Source organism: Polypterus senegalus, chromosome 15, assembly GCF_016835505.1.
Source record: "Polypterus senegalus isolate Bchr_013 chromosome 15, ASM1683550v1, whole genome shotgun sequence".
Classification (NCBI taxonomy): Eukaryota; Metazoa; Chordata; class Cladistia; order Polypteriformes; family Polypteridae; genus Polypterus; species Polypterus senegalus.
Genome location: NC_053168.1, coordinates 82992301 through 83014806, shown reverse-complemented (window position 1 = coordinate 83014806; position 22506 = coordinate 82992301). Strand labels below are relative to the sequence as shown.

Here is a 22506-nt window from a genome sequence, read left to right as displayed (position 1 = left end):
CTAATTTTTCATGGAATGAGTGACCAACAAAAGAGACTACCTTCCTTCAGTAGGCGAGGGCATACTCCTCTGGAGCCAAAATCTTCACCTCCTATTTTCCAGTGCAAAATTAATCAATCAAATGCAGAACGTTAATGCCCGTCATGAGGGTAAGAGTATCCCAATTCCAATTTCTGGTACTATCCCTAGTAGCCAAATGTTCTGAACTACATTTTGTTAAATTGCTGAAGCTATTTAGTTATCAGATTGAAGAAATAATATAACATTTGGTTATCTTTGTTATGGTGTTTTATTTTATAAATACAAAACTGTCTTCTAGAGAGGAAAAATGCATCAATGAAAAAAAAGAATTAATTTACTGTACCTGATATCTCCTTGTTAGATTTTTGAGGTCCGCTTTTTTTTCCTAAGAAAACATAATTAAACATTATGCAGTACATGTCTCAAAATAGATTAGGTTTCTTTTAAAAATCATACTTTACAAAATTTAAATTGCTAAATTTGCTGTAAAAAAAAAGAGAAAATGACAACAATATTACTGAAAATTTATGGTAGATTTATAATATTCATTTTAGGTAAAACAACTCAATAAAAGCAATTGCTTAACATTTTAACAAAATAAAAGCTACAATATTTGTACAGTTTAATATATTTAACTTGTCTGGACTGTTAATGAGAAAGTAACTTTGAAGTGGTTAGATGGTTATAAAATATACTTTCTGAAGCTGAAGAAGTATAAACCAAACATACCAGTTTAGGAGAAGAACCTCATGCCATCTGTGAAGCATGTTGGTGAAATGTTATTGTTTGGGGTTAAATGGCTGACTCAGGGCCTTGGCAACTTCATCAAGTCAACTGTGAATTCTGCTTCATATCAAAGTATGCTTCAGGAGATTGTGAGGCCAACTCTTCGAAAGTTGAATTTGAATCGCAAATGGAACCTTCAGTACAATAATGATCTGAAGCACACTAGCAAATCAACTAAAGAATGTCTCCAATAAGAAGAAATGGATAGTTATGGGCTGGCCTAGTGAAAGGCTTGATTTGAATCCCATTGAAATGTTGTGGGAGCATTTGAAACAGGCACTACCTGCAAGAAATCCTGTTAACATCTTGGAACTGAAGGAATTTTTCAGGTGGAGTGGTCAAAAATTTCACAGAGTCGATGTTACAAAAACAGTTGGTCAGTTATGCAAAATGCCTACAAGAAGTCATCCCTACTAAATGGGAAATACCAAATTCTGAGATCAAGGGTGTACTTGCTTTTTCCCTAGCAGATCCACAGTAGATAATTACATTTTCATTTATTGCTGTAAATAAAAAATTTTAAAGGCAAATTTTCCTTCTGTTTTATTCAAGTATATCACTGTTATCAGTAGGTACAGTTTGCATGAAGATCTACTGTTTGCATGTTCAAATATGTAGAAAAAGTTAAGAGTTTCCATTGGGCATAATTACTTTTGCAAATGACTATATGTACCATTTAGTGCCTTAGGAGGATAAAGTGAATAATAGAAGACCTCACCTGTCATGTTCAGACTCTTTTGTAATGGTACAGGACCAGTGATGCATCAGGATATTTAGGGAACAGTCTAATAAGAACAAATGTTTTAAAATAACAAACCGTGTGTGTTTATGTATATACTGTACTTCCAAATACTATTTTGTAAATTGCATATACTTGTGTATATAGTGTATACTGTTCTTAAGTCACATGGATGTAAGAAATTAATTGTGCTATGTACTGTACACATAACAATAAACTTAAAAAACTAGTAATATTAAACACAGTGTGGAGCAAAATTCTGCAAATGGTTGGAGCCAACTAAGATTGACGTTCTCGTCAGCCCCAACTGACATCAAATACAAATGATAACAATTAAAAAGTTTCATTCTTAAATGTGTTACTGCTCTCAGAAAGCTGGTTTCCTCTCACAGTATTATAGCAGAAGTCTGTTGTGCACTGAGCTGTGTAGAGTGCTGCATTGTTCAAAAACGTGTGGTATATAAGTTTGTAGATTTGAGTGCCTCTCTTTAGTTTTGGTTGGTTATTATGTCTTTCGTTCATATTTGTAGCAACTACAGTAACGGTTGATAATTCACTTGTACTACATTTAAACCAGTTAGAAAGCATCTAAATGTTATATGAACTTGTGCATTTACAGTATGTCATAGTCAGGAAATACTTCAAGTACCAGTTTAGTAATCTCGGCAGGAAAACCTTTTCAAGCTTTCGTTGACCCAGCTCCTTGCAAACTCTGTTCTTTTAAAAGTAGTTAACAAAATGAATAAGTGGATTTTTCTAAGTAATTTTTTTCAGTTAAAATGATTTAACTAAATGTATTAGTCTTAATAACCAAGATATATACTGAATAAATTGTAAAATATTTTAAATAAATCCAGATCAAACTTTGTTTAAATTACAAGAGTAAAATAAGTTGTTAACTTTAATTTTATCCATTAGCTGTTTTACATGAGCTTTACAGCTGATCAACCTCTGCTTTGTTGTAGCACCTTCCCATCTGTCCCCGACTTCATGGAATAAAGTGACTTGTATTTTGAGATATCTGAGCTTCATAAAACCTTTGGATATTTACATAAACAAAATAGTATAAAGGCAGCCTGAGGGTGAGTGCCTCACAGTTTCAATTTTCTTGGTTCAAATCCTAGACTGAAGACTGTAATAGTGGAATTTTTAAAGCCTTGTTAGTAACTGTACTCTATATCTAAAGAATAAAATCCTGTAACTATATTATTACCAAATATTACTTCAGTTGCCAATAACTTACAGGTTACAATAAATAAGAACAATCCTGAGCTTCTGTTATGGTGTATAAAATACACAAATTATTATCTATTTTTATTATATTTTGCTTTAAACATGGGTTTCACGGCACAGTGATTGTGCGCAACCTTCGATGAAATTATTTATTGCAGAAGTACTCGGGGGTGGCTCTAGGCTTGTGGTGGCACTGGGCAGAGGAAGAATCGGTGGCTCCTTCGCCTGCCAATGTCATTAAGGTAGCTTATGCATGGTGGATGGCCACGTCCGTTGCGGACACTGCATAGCCGCCTCGTGCTCATGACACAAGCGTTTAACTTTTGTCGAAATTTGCCGCTGCGTTTTTAGCTGTGTCGTTATTTTCTCTTTCTGTTTATATTCAATATATATATTGGCGTGGCTGCCCCTGCAGTCCTTGCTTTTCTTTCTCCAAGTAACCGATCGCCACACAATCAGTTTTGTAATAGATGTTAAGCCATCTGTAAGCTTAGAGTGCCGATTCTTCAAAACATTTAAGGAACATTGAACTATCTTCGTAGTACATGTTTAATTATTCTATCCTTCACGCCAGTCCCAGTGAAGAATATGGATTATTTAAATGAAGTTAAAGTTTTACCTGTATAATATAATAAACATATTTTGCTGCATTTCATCTTAAAAATGATATTGTCATCATATGTAAATACGCGCTTTATACAGTGGCTCAGGTTGTGCAATATTATAACTGGTTTGTACTTATAAGTACAAACAGTTCTACAAGGAGCAATTGATTGAGCGCGTTTATAGTTCTTGGGATGAAACTGTTTCTGAACCGCGAGGTCCGTACAGGAAAGGCTTTGAAACATGGCTGAGTCAGCATGTGCTTGAGTCTGTATCCCGATAATTCTCTTTCCGATCAGCTGTTGCTTTGATTCCCCACTAAGATAAAGTTAAAAAAATACTCCGAGTTGTGCAGTGAGAGTAATATGGAAAAAGATAATCCGCTATGGCAACCCTAACGGGAGCAGCTGAAACAAGAAGAAGAAGGTGCAGTGAGGGTAACAACACTAAAGCAGTTATGGTATTTGGAATACTATGGCTATTCCCTGGACCACTATATTGTAACAAGTTAATTACAATCAGATGCATTACACTAATAAACAATATGCAGTTAGTTTCAGTGTATTTATACAGCCGCATCAGGAAAATAACGAGTACCCACACAGGAACAGTAGCATTGCTTTGACGCTGGGTGGCGCCAGTCTGCAAAACCGAGCGGAGAACTTGCATACGACAAGGTATGAGGTACCGTGGAAAAGTGTGTGGCTTTACGCCAAGTGTAGGTTTTATACATCACGATTTGAACGTGGAAAAGTTCTTACACAACATTTCTGTGCGTACGCACCATTTATACATGAGGCCCCTGGTGATTTACTGCTTTAGCCATTCAACCAAGTGTTACAAATATGACTAAGCAGAATCATAGGCAACTATCTGCAAAAACTTCATTGTACAATTAACTTCTTGCAAAGTATGTTAATTGTCTATGGAGACATTTTATTACTAACTAGCAGAATACCCGCGCTTCGCAGCGGAGAAGTGTGTTAAAGAAGGTATGAAAAAGAAAAGGAAAAATTTAAAAAATAACGTAACATGATTGTCAATGTAATTGTTTTGTCACTGTTATGAGTGTCGCTGTGATATATATATAGCAAAATACCTGCCTTCAGCGATGTCGTGTGTTAAAGAAGTTATGAAAAAGAAAAGGAAACATTTGAAAAATAATGTAACATGATTGTGCAAGTAATTGTTTTGTGTATTTGGCGGCAGCGTCACGAAGTTGTTTTCGTCTAGCTGCATTAGAAAATGTACCACGACATCTGACACTCACAGCTTGGATTGCTGCTGTCATAATGGGTTTGAGTCTACATATATATATATATATATACATATATATATATATATATATATATATATACATATATATTCACATACATATCTTCATATCTATATGTATATACAGTAGATATCTACATATACACATATATATATATGTACATATCTATCTACATTATACATACACACACATACATACATACACACACACAAATTATATATATGTGTGTGTGTGTGTATATATATAATGTAGATAGGTGTGTGTGTGTATATATATATACATATACATACACACAGGTATATATATGTGTATATTGTCACACACGTGCGAGTTGGAGGCAGTCAAAGAGCCTAAAGGTGAGTGAAATCTCGCGAGACAAGGGTTTATCACGTGGTGCTTACCTGACTCTCTTTCTATCTACAGAAAACCGGAAGACAAGTAAAACAGTCTCAAAATCACAAATCCAAAATGGCTGCGATGATGTCACTTCTGTTTTCCATCTGATGACGTCACTTCCGGTTCCCACTCGATTACTTCAGTCTGCTCCTGGTGACGTTGGTTCCGTGGTCCCGCCTCCAAACGTCACTTCCTGCCAACCACCTCCTCCCATCATCCCATCCTCTATATAAACGCCATTTTGTTACAGCATTTCATTCATTTGTGTACTGGAAAAAAGTCATATTTGGATCATCCTTTTCATTTTGTCTAGACGACAATATATGGGGATAAAACCCCAAAACTTTTTCTATTTTGAGGACTCGTTATTTATTACAATATATATGTATGTGTCTATATGTGTGTGTATAGCTTTGGTCACTGAGTGCAAGGGAAAAATAATAAAATATAGTCTATAAGTTATTAAACAGGAAAACATTAACGTTTTAAGAAGTACAGGTACATTGAGCACTACTCGAGTGCTTGCGGGTAAACTACATTTTAAAAGACGGTATAACAGAACAGGTAAGTAGTACTAACAGTAGCTAAAATGTATATGGATCATCTCTCGGTAGTAGATCCATTTTGAAAGGCGCTACACGATGGCTGTGGTATAGAAATTACATTTTCTATGTGAACTTCCAAATTTCTGCCTCTGGTAATGTGCCTTACCGGTATTACCAGCAATTAAAGAAAATTTGTTTTGTGTCCTCTGCAATGTTAAGAGAGAAAGGCTTTGGTTTGGGATAAAAGGAAAAAAGGTGTAAAGAAAGGAAAGTTGCCTTTTTCTTTTATATAGTATAGAGATGTGTTCGTTGATGTTATGATCGCCTTTTGGGGACAGTCGTGGTGGGTCTTGTGTAGACTGGTGAGACGTCCCTGTTTAATTGGCTGTGATGGCACTGTCAGTCCTCCACTCGTGTGCGTGTCTTCATAATTCGAGCTGAGGACCTCATAATCGTATACGTGCAAAAGAAAGTGTGAATCACCTTAATATTATTTTGCCGTGGTGTAGAAAAGGGGTCCCGTGTTTGCACTTGTCTGGGTTATAGCTCAGGGGGAGGATGAAAAAAATTAAAAGTGCTCACTTTGACTTAAGGCAGAAGTGCAGTCAGCGTCTCAAAGGCCAGCACAGCTATGCGCGCGCGCCGGCTGCTTGACTTTTGCTGGGCAGGAGACCCCAGTTTTTGTACACACGTTCCACAAATGAGACACACGGGTTTACCGGCAATGTCAGTAAACATATACTCAGCCTTCCATCGGTTTTTAAAGGCTCTATGTTCAGAATCACCTTTTCTCTTTGGCATCGTGTGGGCTAGCTTGGCAATAACTTGAAGCATCATAAGCTAGACTTGATTAACGTGGTAAGTGTTCGGCAAGGCAGCTGAAGCGCTGCATTATGGGATCTGTAGTTTATTGTGTTACCAGCGCTTCATATCCCCGGGCCATTAATAACAATAATACAGTATATAAAATGATCTAGCGGGCAGGATATAATTACACGCCGGGCCGGATGTGGCCCGTGGGCCTTGAGTTTGACACATATGGACTAAATAGAACTTGAAAAGAAATATTTTTTTGAATGTGATCGCGCAAGTCAGATCGAGTTGAGTTGACGTGCACTACAGTACATCGAGCCCACTCAGTAAGTTACCGTCCCCTCGCTCTTACTTTTTTACCGTTCATCTAATGAATACACTGAGTATGGCTTTACCAAAACAATCATTGATCGCGAATAAAGTATCCATTATTCATGAAGCTTCAATAGGTGATCTGTCTTTCTGCGTTAACCGCATGTGTTTTCATACGTCTCAAACTAAGGGGATGCGAGGCTAAAATTAACTGAGAAGTGCGCGTACCTACTTAGTGCATCCACTCTCGTGAATCGAACCTCAGACGTCGGCGCTACAGGCGAAGGCTCTACTATTGCGCCACGGCGTGTGGTTTGTCTATTTGAGCATAGCAGTGTAATTCGGTTTTTGTTCAGCACTCTTTGGAACTGTTGCTTTTTGTCTGCACACTGCGTCAGTTCACGTGAGCCGCTGAATATGGTTTTATATGTCACTCGCTCGCTTCTAATTGTTTCACTGCCTTCTTAATTATATAATGCATGTTTTCTTCAGCGCGTTTTGTAGCTCTTCGTTTTCTACGTAATGCGCGATTACGTGAGAGGCGTGATGATGTCACACGAAACTCCGCCCCTCACGGCTTTCCAGCTGAACTCCATTAGAGTAAATGGAGAAAAATAGCTTCTAGTTATAACCATTATGCGTAGAATTTCGAAATGAAACCTGCCCAACTTTAGTAAGTAAGCTGTAAGGAATGAGCCTGACAAATTTCAGCCTTCTACCCACACGGGAAGTTGGAGAATTAGTGATGAGTGAGTGAGTGAGGGAGGTAGGGCTTTGCCTTTTATAAGTATAGACTAGACGTTAAGCCCATTACAATAACTGGCGTTAAAACAGTAGTGCATAAACATTAGTAGGAACAGTCTATATTAAATGGCAAGGGACCTTGACCTCATTCTGTTTGTTGCCTAATTTTTGTCAAAAATATTTTTGCAAGAAGCCTAAAGTAAAATAATAATAAAAGTAAAATAGAAACGTATATGACAATACAGTAAGTATAATTAATATTGCCTTAGTGTAAAACTTTGTAACAATCTGTAATACACAATATCTGAAGAAGATATTTAGGAAAAATTTTCAATTTTTTTACCTCATGAAAAGTTTCTATAAAATTTCGTTATAGACAATATTACTTGTAAATATTCTGAGTTTGGCAACAGTTTGCCTTGTTCAGGATCATCTACAACCTTGAGAACAACATCTGGAAAACTTATAACTCTTGATAACGCAACATATAACTGACCGTGTCTGAATACTGGTTCTGGCAAGTAAATGCCAATTTTTTCTAAGGTTTGCTCTTCTGAGTCTTTCTCTTTTAGCATTTCTCTGACGGTCATTTTCTTTTTTTGCAATCGGTCTATTTGCTCGTATTTGCTTTGTCTTTCAGCCTTTCTTTTGTTGATGTTTACTTGTTGAGCTGACCGTTCTTCCAGGAGATGTTGCTTATATAGGATTTGATTGTCTGCGTTTTTTGTAGTACTTGACGTGTCCTTTTTTTTTGGGTGACATGTTGTTAGTAGATACGTCCATAATATTTTCTCTTACAGTAATACTAGCTTGTATGTGGCTGTAATATGTGTCACTGTATTGTGTGCCTTTAATTTTCTCTCACAGTAATACAGGTTTGTATTTCCGTAAAATACCTGTAATTTTCTCTGACAGTAATACTGGCATTGATGTATGACTTTAATTTTCTGTCACAACAGTGGGCAATCAGCAGAGTGTCCCCAGCGACTGATGTAATGTGTGGCATGCAGCTGATAATCGTGCCTGTGGCGTCTCCCCAGCAAGTACTGTGCATTCGCGACTACCCAATCAGCACTCTCCCCAGCAATGATGTCATTTATTTGCTTATCATGCGCGGCTAGGCCATTCACTGTGTGCCTAGCTTCCAGTGTGTGTGCTTTATTAGCTTATCATGTGCGGCTAGGCCATTCACTGTGTGCCCAGATTCCAGTGTGTGTGCTTTATTTGCTTATCATGCACAGCCGCAGCTAGGCCATTCACTGTATGCCCAGGTTCCAGTGTGTGTGCGTCCACGGTGCCATGTGTATGGGCGGGGCACGGTGCGATGCGTGGCGAGGCCCCGCACATGCGCACTTCACCAGAAGACACACACACACACGGACACCTGGACTCACACAGGGGTTTTATTAAAGAGGATTGTAATAAATAATGCATGAATATTACTTTGCATGGGAAAGAGGAGGTTAACAATTGTTCTTAATTCAAAACATACTTTTTGTTTCTACTGTATGTTATATTAGTGGTGATTAGTAAAATAGCTGTGCTGGCCTCCATACTCTACATGAGTATTGTGGTTTGAATTCTGAAATTTTGACATAGAGACCTTGTTTAGGTAATTGACTACGATTGCAAAATAGGCTACAAGACAAATAACTAATTTTTCATAGAATGAGTGACCAACAAAAGAGACTACCTTCCGTCGGTAGGCGAGGGCATACTCCTCTGGAGTCAAAATCTTCCACTTATTTCCCAGTGCAAAATTAATCAATCAGATGCAGAAGGTTAATGCCCATCATGGGGACAAGAGTATCCCAATTCCAATTTCTTGTAGTATCCCTGGCAGCCAAATGTTTTGAACTACATATTGTTAAATTGCTGAAGCTTTTTAATCATCACACTGATCAAATAATATAAAATTTGGTTATGTTTGCTATGGTGTTTTATTTTATACATACAAAACTGTCTTCTAGAGGGGAAAATGCATCAATAAAAAAAAAAAGTATTAATTTACTGTACCTGATATCTCCTTGTTAGATTTTGGAGGTCCGCTTCTTTTTCCTAAGAAACCATAATTAAACATTATGCAGTACATGTCTCAAAATGGATTAGGTTTCTTCTAAAAAATCATACATTACAAAATTTAAATTGCTAAATTTGCTATAAAAAAAAGACAAAACGACAACAATGTTACTGAAAATTTATGTTAGATTTATAATATTCTTTTTAGGTAAAACAACTCAATAAAAGCAATTGTGAAAAATTTTAAAAAATTACAATATTTGTACATTTTAATAGATTTAACTTGTCTGGACTGTTAATGAGAAAGTAACTTTGAAGTGGCTAGATGGTTATAAAATATACTTTCCAAAGCTGAAGAAGTATAAACCGAAGACACCAGTTTAGGAGAAGAACCTCATGCCATCTGTGAAACATGTTGGTGAAATGTTATTGTTTGGGGTTACTTTGCTGATGCAGGGCATGGGCAGCTTCATCAAGTCAACTGTGAATTCTGCTTCATATCAAAGTATGCTTCAGGAGATTGTGAGGCCAACTCTTCGAAATTTGAATTTGAATCACAAATAGATCCTTCAGTACAGTAATGATCTAAAGCACACAAGCAAATCCACAAAGGAATTGCTCCAATAAGAAGAAATGGATGGTTATGAGCTGGCCTAGTGAAAGCCTTGATTTGAGTCCCATTGAAATGTTGTGGGAGCATTTGAAACGGGCACTACCTGCAAGAAATCCTGTTAACATCTTGCAACTGGAGGAATTTTTCAGGTGGAGTGGTCAAAAATTTCACAGAGTCAATGTTACAAAAACAGTTGGTCAGTTATGCAAAATGCCTACAAGAAGTCATTCTTACTAAATGGGAAATACCAAATTCTGAGATCAAGGGTGTACTTGCTTTTTCCCTAGCAGATCCACAGTAGATAATTACATTTACGATTATTGTTGTAAATTAAAAATTTTAAAGGCAAATTTTCCTTCTTTTTTATTCAAGTATATCACCGTTATCAGTAGGAACAATTTCCATGAAGATCTACTGTTTGCATGTCCAAATACGTAGAAAAAGTTAAGAGTTTCCATTGGGCATAATTACTTTTGCAAATGACTATATGTACCATTTAGTGCCTTAGGAGGATAAAGTGAATAATAGAAGACCTCACCTGTCTTTTACAGACTCTTTTGTAATGGTACAGGACCAGTAATGCATCAGGAGATTCAGGGAACAGTCTAATAAGAACAAATGTTTTAAAATAACAAACAGTGTGTGTTTATGTATATACTTCCAAATACTATTTTGTAAAATGCATATACTTGTGTATATATACTGTTCTTAAGTCACATGGATGTAAGAAATTCATTGTGCTATGTACTGTACACATAACAATAAACTTAAAAACTACTAATATTAAACACAGTTTGGAGCAAAATTCTGCAAATGGTTGGAGCCAATCAACAATATTTATTTTAGAGTGACGTTATCGTTAACCATTGGATCAGCACCAACTGACATCAAATACAAATGATAACAATTACAAAGTTTCATTCTTAAATGTGTAACTGCTCTCAGAAAGCTGGTTTCCTCTCACAGTATTATAGCAGAAGTCTTTTGTGCACTGAGCTGTGTAGAGTGCTGCATTGTTCAAAAACGTGTGGTACATAAGTTTGTAGATTTGAGTGCCTCTCTTTAGTTTTGGCTGGTTATTATGTTTTTCGTTCATATTTGTAGCAACTACAGTAACTGTTGATAATTCATTTGTACTACATTTAAACCAGTTAGAAAGCATCTAAATGTTATATGAATTTGTGCATTTACAGTATGTCATAGTCAGGAAATACTTCAAGTACCAGTTTAGTAATCTCGGCAGGAAAACCTTTTCAAGCTTTTGTTGACCCAACTCCTTGCAAACTCTGTTCTTTTAAAAGTAGTTGACAAAATGAATAAGTGGATTTTTCTAAGTAATTTTTTTCAGTTTAAATTATTTAACTAAATGTATTAGTCTTAATAACCAAGATATATACTGAATAAATTGTAAAATATTTTAAATAAATCCAGGTCAAACTTTGTTTAAATTACAACACTAAAATAAGTTAACTTTAATTTTATCCATTAGCTGTTTTACATGCGCTTTACAGCTGATCAACCTCTGCTTTGATGCAGCACCTTTCCATCTGTCCCCGACCACGGAAGAAAGTGCCTTGTATTTTGAGATATCTGAGCTTCATTAAACCTTTAGATATTTACATAAACAAAATAGTATAAAGGCAGCCTGAGGGTGAGTGCCTCACAGTTTCAATTTTCTTGGTTCAAATCCTAGACTGAAGACTGTAATAGTGGAATTTTTAAAGCCTTCTTACTAACTGTACTCTATATCTAAAGAACAACATCCTGTAACTATATTATTACCAAATATTACTTCAGTTGCCACTGACTTACAGGTTACAATAAATAAGAACAATACTGAGCTTCTGTTATGGTGTATAAAATATACAAATTATTCTCTATTTTTATTATATTTTGCTCAATCCCAACAAGATTACTTCAGATGCAGGACACTTGTTATAGGTATTATAATATCAAAAGCATATCCTCTTCCCTTATACCTCACTTTTATAGCAGTTGTTCACAACATAGTGCTAAATTTGGTTTTACAGCCTGGGAAAGGAAGACTTGCTGATACCTCAGGCTATTGATTACTTTATGGATGGAGATCTGGGACAACAATTTGGTTTACAACCTTGGAAAGGACGACATGCCGATACCTCAGGCAACATCAAAAAACTTTTACTTGGGAAAATATCAAAGAGTTAGAGCAAAATTCATCCTTCATATTGACAGCCAGGCAATCCAGGTGCATGCAACAATTATGTGTTTTGAAACCCCGGTAGTATTTTATAATAAAGTAGCAAAATACCCGCGCTTCGCAGCGGCGAAGTACTGCCTTAAAATTTTATTAAGAAGAAAATTAAACATTTTTAAACTGAGGGAAAATATACCAATAATTATTTGTTAAGGATCTCTTTGTATACCACATTGTGAGTTCGGCCCTACGGTTGTAATATGACCAAGCTGTGCGCTGAGCTTACACTTGAGCATGCAGCGTACAGTTGGCCATGTGAACAGTAATCCTGTTTCTAATCTCACAGGTGGTTTGATGCTGTCATAATCGGTTTGAGTTTCATGGTTTGTTTCAATTACGACAGTATTTGTAGGACTTGTGTTGAAGAGACATTCGGCATCTGTCAAGAGTTGTAAGTATACAACCGGTTTCATCGATAACTTCACATCCAGCTTTTGAGAGTTTAAACATTCATAAACGTCAAAGTGTCCACTACTGAAATCGTCACCTGTGAATCTAAGATGTTTAAGAGGCATTGGCGGTTGTCGAATGGTGTAAAATATTTGGCCATTTCAGTACACTTGAAAGCGACAACCGAACAATTCAGCGGCAGCAATCAACTCACATCCAGATCCATAGGTGAAGGGCTTAAGCATTTTATTCTTATAGTGCTCCTGTGTAGTATAATTATCTCCTGTACCGTCATCAGTCCACAACTTGAACCTGTCCCAGTCATTCAATACATAAGACAAAATGTTCCTCCGGATATCAAGAGTGAGCCTGATATGGCTGTGCAATATGTAAAAAAGAGAATGGAAAAGGTAGGTGCCATCTCCAGGCATGGAAACCACTCGGTAAGTGACAGTTCTTTGATCGATTGTGATCACCTCGATTGACATGTTAATAGGGGTACGGTGGGAATGATAAAGGAAATGTGTACCTGAACAATGTAAAGTAAGTCTAAAATACCTACACAATAACTATAATCGTAATAAATGAACAATAAAACAGCGGAGAAGCCGTGGATTAAATAAAAAGGCTGTAGTTATCAGCAGGGAGACGTAAATCCTGTGGCGAAGCAAGGAAGGGAATGTACAGACTGGAGCGACGGACGGCCTTATATAGGCAGGCAGCTAACAACGTGGGAGGCGTTGGGATGGGGGACCCAATGCCGCCTCACACGGTGACCGAGCTGCCAAATTTCAGCCTTCTACCTACACGGGAAGTTGGAGAATTAGTGACATTGGAAAGTTCAATATGGTGGCTGACAGTGGCGTCATACCACTGAAATAAGTACGTACATAGGTTTTGGTTAGTGTAGGGAAGCCACCTACCAAATTTCGTGAAGATGGAGTCAGCCTTCTACCTACACGGGAAGTTGGAGAATTAGTGACGTTGGAAAGTTCAATATGGCGGCTGACAGTGGCGTCACACCATCGAAATAAGTACGTACATCGGTTTTGGTTAGCGCAGGGAAGCCACCTACCAAATTTCGTGAAGATGGGGCCATAAAAAAGAAAGTTCAACATGGCGGACGTTGCTGACCGTTATCGACCGTTACGTGTAGAATTTCGAAATGAAACCTGCTTAACTTTGTAAGTAGGCTATAAAGAATGAGCCTGCCAAATTTCAGCCTTCTACCTACACGGGAAGTTGGAGAATTAGTGACATTGGAAAGTTCAATATGGCGGCTGACAGTGGCGTCATACCACTGAAATAAGTACGTACATCGGTTTTGGTTAGCGCAGGGAAGCCACCTACCAAATTTCGTGAAGATGAAGTCAGCCTTCTACCTACACGGGAAGTTGGAGAATTAGTGACGTTGGAAAGTTCAATATTGCGGCTGACAGTGGCGTCATACCATCGAAATAAGTACGTACATCGGTTTCGGTTAGCGCAGGGAAGCCACCTACCAAATTTCGTGAAGATGGGGCCATAAAAAAGAAAGTTCAACATGGCGGACGTTGCTGACCGTTATGACCGTTACGTGTAGAATTTCGAAATGAAACCTGCTTAACTTTTGTAAGTAAGCTGTAAAGAATAAGCCTGCCAAATTTCAGCCTTCTACCTAAACAGGAAGTTGGAGAATAAGTGATGAGTGAGTCAGTTAGTGAGTGAGTGAGGGCTTTGCCTTTTATTAGTAAAGATATGCCTCGTCTGAAGAGCGACATAGGAGGGAGGAAGAAGAAGAGACAAAGACGTCAAGAGAAGAGAACGGAGCGACATCAGAAAAGGGTGCCAGCAACGTGCGGCCATTTTTACTTAATCGTCAGAAAAATCTATAATGAGCAACTGTGAGTGCTAGATCACAAGCCGCCTGCGACATTCATTCTTGTCATCTTTACTTTTTCGTAAGCTTTTTCTAAAGTATACATATATCCAGACTTTACTATCAGTCCTATTTTATATTATTATTTCTTCTACTGGTATTATTATTTCTGTAATAAATACCATGCTGCAATTAACTTTCTATGCTTTGACTTACTGTTTAGAGTGATTGAAGTAATGAGGTAGATTTCTTGGAGCACCTGGTGCAGCCGGAGCTTTGCCATTACCTCTGTGCTGCGAGGTTTATTAAGGCTGAGGGTGTGAGCTCCACCCAATAGTAGGAAACACTACGTAAAGTAAGGCATTCTTGGCTGAAAAATAGCCTATAGTCAAGGATGCTGAGCCTTTGTATATTTAAATGTACTCTTGTAGAGCAAAAGTAATACTAAGGTCTGAGATATCATTAAAACATTGTATGTTTTTCATTGCGATAATAAGTAAGTCTCTTGAAGTGCTGAGAGAGTGACAGGCTATGTTATTCCTACGGCACTTGTGTGTTTGTCATGCATAGGGTACTGTTGACTTTCTGTGTGTATGCATATAGCTAAGTATGTGTGTGTTAATCTTAAGGTGCAACAGTAGATGGAACCGGTAACAAACTTGATCAGTACACTTACCCTTGAAGAAAATAGGTAAAGGGTAAGTAGAGGGAACTACTACGACAATACAGCTTCTAAGTGTGAAGAGGTTTTATATCTTTCTAATGATTTTTCTTTGCAGCAATGCAGCTTTGGTTGTCTTGTTGCTATGAATTGATTTTTTTAAGTGATTTGGAATCACTTTCAGATTGCAAGCTGTATTCAAGGTACATTAAAAAACAAAAGTCACTGAGTGCCTTCTAGAATATGATCTGAATATTAGAACTGGATGTACCTCTAAGCACTCTGTGCTATCTATCAGTCATTTCTCATAAATGCTACATATAAAAAAATATGTGCACATCACTGTCTGAAGACAAAATAAAGCAGAATTTTCTCATGCTACATGGAGGTAGTGAGCATACTACCAAGAGGTTTTGCCACTTTGAAGAAACATTATAATAATATTTAAAGTGTAGGTAAAACTTTTTCATTTTATTTAATTGCCATCTAAATCAAATCCATGCACTTTTTCACAGTGAGTGTCTGAAATGAGGGGTCGGGGTGTAACATTACCTATTTGCACTTGTCCCTGCTTGCATCTTTCCATTGACTTTGTCACCATGTATATTTATGCCACGCTTTTTTGTTGAGCGACCATGGAGATGTTCTTTACCTCACAGAGGTGCTCTGGCTAAGCAGAGAAAACGCATGGAAAAGTTTCTTGATTTTGAAACCCAGAGTATATAAACCCACTGTATCAGTTCGTCGAATCATAGCCATACAGCAGATGATTGGAAAGCCCTGGAGGACATTTAGAGTACACACTGCAGCCTCAGGAAAGCCGAAAGCCTTTGCAGAGAATCCATTCAGCCATGTACACAGTGTATTTGAACTTTTCTGATTCCGCAAACACTTCATAGCTTTTCTCGCATTGACATGAAGGCTCAGAAACAGTTTCACCACAAGAGGTATAAACATACTCTATCAGTCTATCAATTGCTCCCACTAGAATAGTTTGTACTTATAATTACCTTACGATAAACTCTGCAAGTGTAATTTTGCACAACCTGAGCCACATTGAGCCATATGAACTATCTGCACTATACTTTTATGTTGTACTATTGCACATATTGTTTCATATGGCATATTTTTCATTGTTTTTTATTATTATTTTTAATAAAAAATAAATTTATAGAAGTATTTGTATATTTAATCTTATTGTACAATACAATGACAATGAAGGAATTCGATAGAAGAGAGCGCGCATTTATAGATGATGAAGACTGGTATCAAGTCCATTTAGAATTCTTAGACCTCGGTAATATCACAAGACCAAACTGGATGTATTAGGGCCGACACTTATCTTCAAATCTTCGACGTCTGTTTAATGTAATATACTCACCAACTAAATCAAACACCCCAAAAATATTATTATCATTGGATGCAGAAAAAGCATTCGACATGATTGAATGGAAATACCATTTTACTACATTGTAGAAGTTAGGGTTTGGCCCGAACATTTGTGCATGGATTAAATTACCGTACAGTAACCCAGAAGCTTCAGTTTGCATCAACAACATTTGCTCAGACTACTTTAAACTAGAACGTGGCACTAGACAAGGATGCCCCTTGTCACCGCTGCTGTTTGCGACCACTGGCAATACATTGTCGAAATACTGATCAGATAAAGGGGATTAGCAAAGAAGGACTGGAACAGAAAATCTCATTATATGCAGAAGATATGGTATTGTATATATCTGACCCAGAAAATTCTGTGCCTGCAGTCTTAACAGCACTCACAGAATTTCAAAAGATCTCTGGTCTCAGAATTAATCTGAATAAAAGTGTACTCTTTCCAGTGAATTCTCAAGCATATAATATTAGATTAGATACCCTACCTTTTATCATTGCAGAACAGTTTAAATACTTAGGGGTAAACATCACAAGTAAACATAAAGCTCTATATCAACAAAATTTCATCGTCTGCATGGAAAAATTAAACAAGACTTGCATAGATGGTCAACCCTTCATCTTACACTAACTGGAAGAATTAACACTGTTAAGATGAATATTCTTCCTAAGCTCCTTTTTTATTTCAAAACATTCCAATATACATTAATAAATCATTCTTTAGGCAATTAGATTCAACAATAACCTCATTTATTTGGAATTCAAAACATCCACGCATCAAAAGAGCGACCCTACAAAGACAAAAGGCAGAAGGCGGCATGGCTCTACCTAACTTCCAGTTTTATTACTGGGCAGCAAATATACAGGCGATAAGAACCTGGACACAAATAGAAGAACATACACAGGCTTGGACCGCAATAGAAGTAAAATCCTGCAGTACTTCTTTGTATTCCTTGCTCTGTGCTCCAATAAATACACGTTATTGGCAATATATAAATAACCCAATTGTGCTCCACTCACTTAGAATCTGGAACCAATGTAGAAAGAATTTTAAGACCTCTGCAAGATAACCACCTCTTTCAACCTTCGCAAACATATGCAGTTTTTAATATCTGGAAAAAATTTGGAATTAACTTGCTTAGAGATCTTTATATAGACAACCTCTTTGCATCCTATGAACAATTACATTCCAAATTTAACATTCCAGCTACACATTTCTTTCACTATCTTCAAATCAGGAACTTTGTTAAACAGAACCTTCCAGATTTTCCTCATCTTGCACCCTCATCCATGCTGGAAAAAATATTGCTCAATCTCAAGGACTTAGACTCCATCTCTACAATATATAAAATCATTTTACAATCCCTCCCTTTCAAAGATCCAAGAGGACACTGGGAAAAAGATCTCTCAATATATCAGAAAAGGAGTGGAAAGTAGCAATGCAGAGAATTCACTCGAGCTCCATATGCAAAGCATACAATTATACAACTCAAAATTATATATCGAGCACATCTGTCTCGACTAAAACTCTCCAAAATGTTTCCAGGGCATGATCCAACCTGCGAACGTTGCAATCAAGTCCCAGCCTCACTGGGTCACATGTTCTGGGCCTGCACCAAATTAACATTATTCTGGACAAAAATGTTTTAATTACCTCTCAGACAGCCTTGGACTCACAATCCCTCCTAACCCATTAACAGCTGTGTTTGGGGTTCTTCCAGAGGGCTTAAAGTGGAGAAAGACAAACAAATTGTGATTGCATTCACTACACTTTTGGCACGCAGACTTATTCTGATAAACTGGAAGAACCCAAACTCTCCTCTTTTAAGTCAGTGGGAAACCGATGTGTTATATTATTTGAAATTGTAAAAAATCAAATACTCATTTAGAGGATCCGTACAGACTTTTTTCAAAACATGGCAGGATCTAATTAGTAATATTTTAAAATAAGTTCATGAAGCACAGAGAATTTATTAATTTAGGTATATTTACAAGCCTTAAATTTTACGCCATTTGGCTTGCTCTCTCTCTCAGGGGTGGGGATCGATCTGTTCTTTAACTCAATTTTTCTTTTTGTAAAAACTTGATTGCTTTGTATGGATTGCAATAAAATTAATAAAATTAAAAAAAAAAAAAAGAATTCTAAGAGCTATCCTCTTGGAGCTGTGAGCTGTTAGAATACTAGGATGTGTACTCGATATTTTTTAATGTAATGCATTGAAGTATGTATATCGCATTTTACAGTTAAATTATTAACTGCATTTAAATAACGTACACTGTTAATAATTAAACATGGGGAGACAGTGGCACAGCGTTAGTGATGAGCTGGCGCCCTATCAAGGGATTGATTATTCCTCATGTTGTACGCTTCCTGGGACTGGTGCGACCCTGGATAGATAAATGGATGGAATAATTAAACATGTGTTACCAAGAGTTTTCAATGTTCCTTTACAGTTTTTAAGAATCGGCGTTTTAAGCTTATGGCTAGGTATACATTTAATACAGAGCTAATATTGTAGCAGTTGGTTATGTGGAGAAAAAAATGGAAGGAAAGGAATTGGGGGTTGGAAAGTTTTAAAAGACACAGTACTGCTACAATAAATGATTTCATCCAGGGTCGCATGCGTCCCAGCAAGTATCTTAATGGAAACGGGACAAGTCACTGGACATGGGAGGCACGAGCAGTGGTGGAGGTAGGAATTATTCTGGATGGGGTGGTGAGGCAGAAACAATCCCTGGACGGGGGAGGCTGGAACAATTCTTGAACAGGGTGCTACCTCATCGGAACCACTGCCCCACTGTGTCATGTTTTGTACGTGCTTTAATCCATTTTTTAATGAAATTGATATCAAGTATACATATTAATGTTTTAAAATGTTGAGAGAGCTGTAATATAATGTATTCTGTGTGGCGATCAGTGCATTTTTGCTCCTGTTTGTGAAAGAGATAGACCGTTTAAGAAGCACATCGTGATTCACAGACATACAATATAAAGCATTTAGCGTGTTGCTTTAGTAACAATGGGATTTTGAGAAATTCTAGTAAATCAAACATTGATTTTAAAGACAAAGGTTACGATGCTCTAATATTGTACTTTGTTTTGTCATTAAAGTGAAAATTTTGAGATTAAAGTCGACATTTCAATCTTTCTTCTTCACTGTCACTATTTTTTTTTTAAATTTCTATGTGCCCTAATACGCTTCCTTATGACACCCACACGGTGGGTCGAGTTTGACATCTTACGACTTCTTTTTTTATTTTGGGCACTGTACAATTTTCTGAACTTGAATTTTCGAGTGTCATTCCATCATGTTACTTTTGTTGCGAATGCCACTGCCTAAGCCACCAAAAAGTACATTTTTCCTCACCTCAGCTTCACGGAGTAGGATCTCCACTTGGCATTTGGTGGAAATCTTCTTTTTTACACATGCATTTGCCATTGACTTTTAACAAAATACTGAATGGAAGGGAATATGTATATTGATTTGCATATTCAGATATGTAAAATTCTGGGGGGAGTCTAGTAGGGCTATAAAGCACGTTTGTTAAATTTCACATCTGTTGGGATTTATGAAGGGCAAGTGCGTGGAACTTGCCGTACACAGAGTTTTATTCATCTGGAATTTTTGGTGCATACACACATTTCTGTTTTTGTCCATACGCCATGTTTTGGTCTGAATTCTTCACACGTTGTTATACATGAAGCTCCTGGAGCCTCATGTATAACGCCGTGCGTAGATTTCGCGCTATAACATGGCATAAGGACAAAAGCCGAAATGTGCTTACGCACAGAAAAATCCAGATGCAGGAATCTGTGCGTACTCCAACTTCCACGTTCTTCCGCTACATAAATCCTGGTCACCATGAAAACTAACGCTCGTGCACTCGCCTTATGTCCCGCCCCAACTCCTCCCAGAATTACGCCTCTTTGAATATGCAAATCAATATAAATCACCCTTAAGCTCAGCCTTCTGTGAAAAGACAATGGGAAAAGCACGGGGTAAAATATAAGAATTTCAGAGAATACCAAGTGGAGGCAAAGGAAAAACATACTATTTGTTTAATTAAACTGTGGCATAATAAACAAAAGGAAGTTGATCGAGTGACATAGTGTGTTGGAGAAACTTGAAAGCTCAGATATGAAAGTCACCATGAAAAGGCAAGTCGTAGCCCACCATCTGAGTGTCATATGAAAGCTTATTAGGGTACAGACAAAAAAAATAGGCACACAGTGGTGAGAAAAGCACGAAATGTCAACTTCAATCTCGAAATTTCCACTTTAATCACGTAGTTTATTTTGTCATTAAACTAGAACATCATAAACGTCATCTTAAAATCGTTTAATTAACCAGTTTGTCAAATCACATCGTAATTAAAGTAGCGCGTTAAATGCTTTGTTTTGTATGTGATCTTCTATGTGCTGTATGTGTGTGAATCACTACTTGCTTCTAAACCAGCTCTCTTCCTCTGACTGGACACAGAATCCATTACATTCATGATATTACAGCTCTCTGAATAACTAAAATACTGAGATGTATACGTGATATCATTTTCATGATGATAGGAGTTAAAGCACGTTATTAAACATGGGTTTCACGGCGCAGTGATTGTGTGCGACCTTTAATGAAATTATTTATTGCAGCAGTACTCATGGGTGCCTCTAGGCAGAGAAAGAATCGGTGGCCCCTTCGCCCGCCAATGTCGATATGGTATCTTATGCACGGTGGATGGCCACATCCGTTGTGGACACTGCATAGCCGCCTCGTGCTCATGACACAAGCATTTAACTTTTGTCGAAATTTGCCGTTGCGTTTTCAGCTGTGTCGTTATTTTCTCTTTCTGTTTTATATTCAATATATATTGGCGTGGCCGCCCCTGCAGTCCTTGCTTTTCTTTCTCCAAGTAACCGATCGCCACACAATCAGCTCTGTTAAGATGTTCAGCCATCTGTAAGCTTAGAGTGCCGATTCTTCAAAACATTTAAGGAACATTGAAATATCTTCGTAGTACATGTTTAATTATTCTATCCTTCACGCCAGTCCCAGTGAAGAATATGGATTATTTAAATGAAGTTAAAGTTTTGCCTGTATAATAAACATATTTTGCTGCATTTCATCTTAAAAATGATATCGTCATCATATGTAAATACGCGCTTTATAAAGTGGCTCAGGTTGTACAATATTGTGCAATATTATAACTGTAGTGCAAGTTTACAGTGAGGTAATTGCACATAAGAACAAACAATTCTACAAGGAGCAATTGATTGAGCACGTTTATAGTTCTTGGGATGAAACTGTTTCTGAACCGCGAGGTCCGTACAGTAAAGGCTTTGAAACATTTTGCCGTGGCTGAGGCAGCGTGTCCTTGAGTCCGTATCCCGATAATTCTCTTTCCGATCAGCTGCTGCTATGATTCTCCACTCAAATACAATTATATAATTACTACGAGTTGTGCAGTGAGAGTAATATGGAAAAAGATAATCCGCTGTGGCAACCCGAACGGGAGCAGCTGAAAGAAGAAGAAGAAGAAGAAGGTGCAGTGAGAGTAACAACGCTAAAGCAGTTATGGCATTTGGAATACTATGGCTATTTCCTGGACCATTATATTGTTACAAGTTAATTACAATCAGATGCATTACACTAATAAACAGTATGCGGTTAGTTTCAGTGTATTTATACAGTTGCGTCAGGAAAATAACGAGTACCCACACAGGAATAGTAGCATTGCTTTGACGCTGGGTGCCACCAGTCTGCAAAACCGAGTGGAGAACTTGCATACGACAAGGTATGAGGTACCGTGGAAAAGTGCGTGGCTTTACGCCAAGTGTAGATTTTATACATCGTGATTTGATCGTGGAAAAGTTCTTACGCAA

General features: G+C 37.3%; 1 long non-coding RNA gene across 1 annotated transcript in view; it reads right to left on the bottom strand.

Moving 5' to 3' along the window:
- Positions 1 to 363: 363 nt before the first annotated feature.
- The window catches only part of LOC120516020, a 40415-nt gene continuing 18272 nt past the window's right edge, over positions 364 to 22506 (bottom strand). The window contains exons 2-3 of the long non-coding RNA XR_005630756.1: positions 9485 to 9526; positions 364 to 406 (exon numbers count right to left, since the gene is read on the bottom strand). This is a non-coding gene — a long non-coding RNA (uncharacterized LOC120516020). The remainder of the gene's footprint in view (positions 407 to 9484; positions 9527 to 22506) is intronic.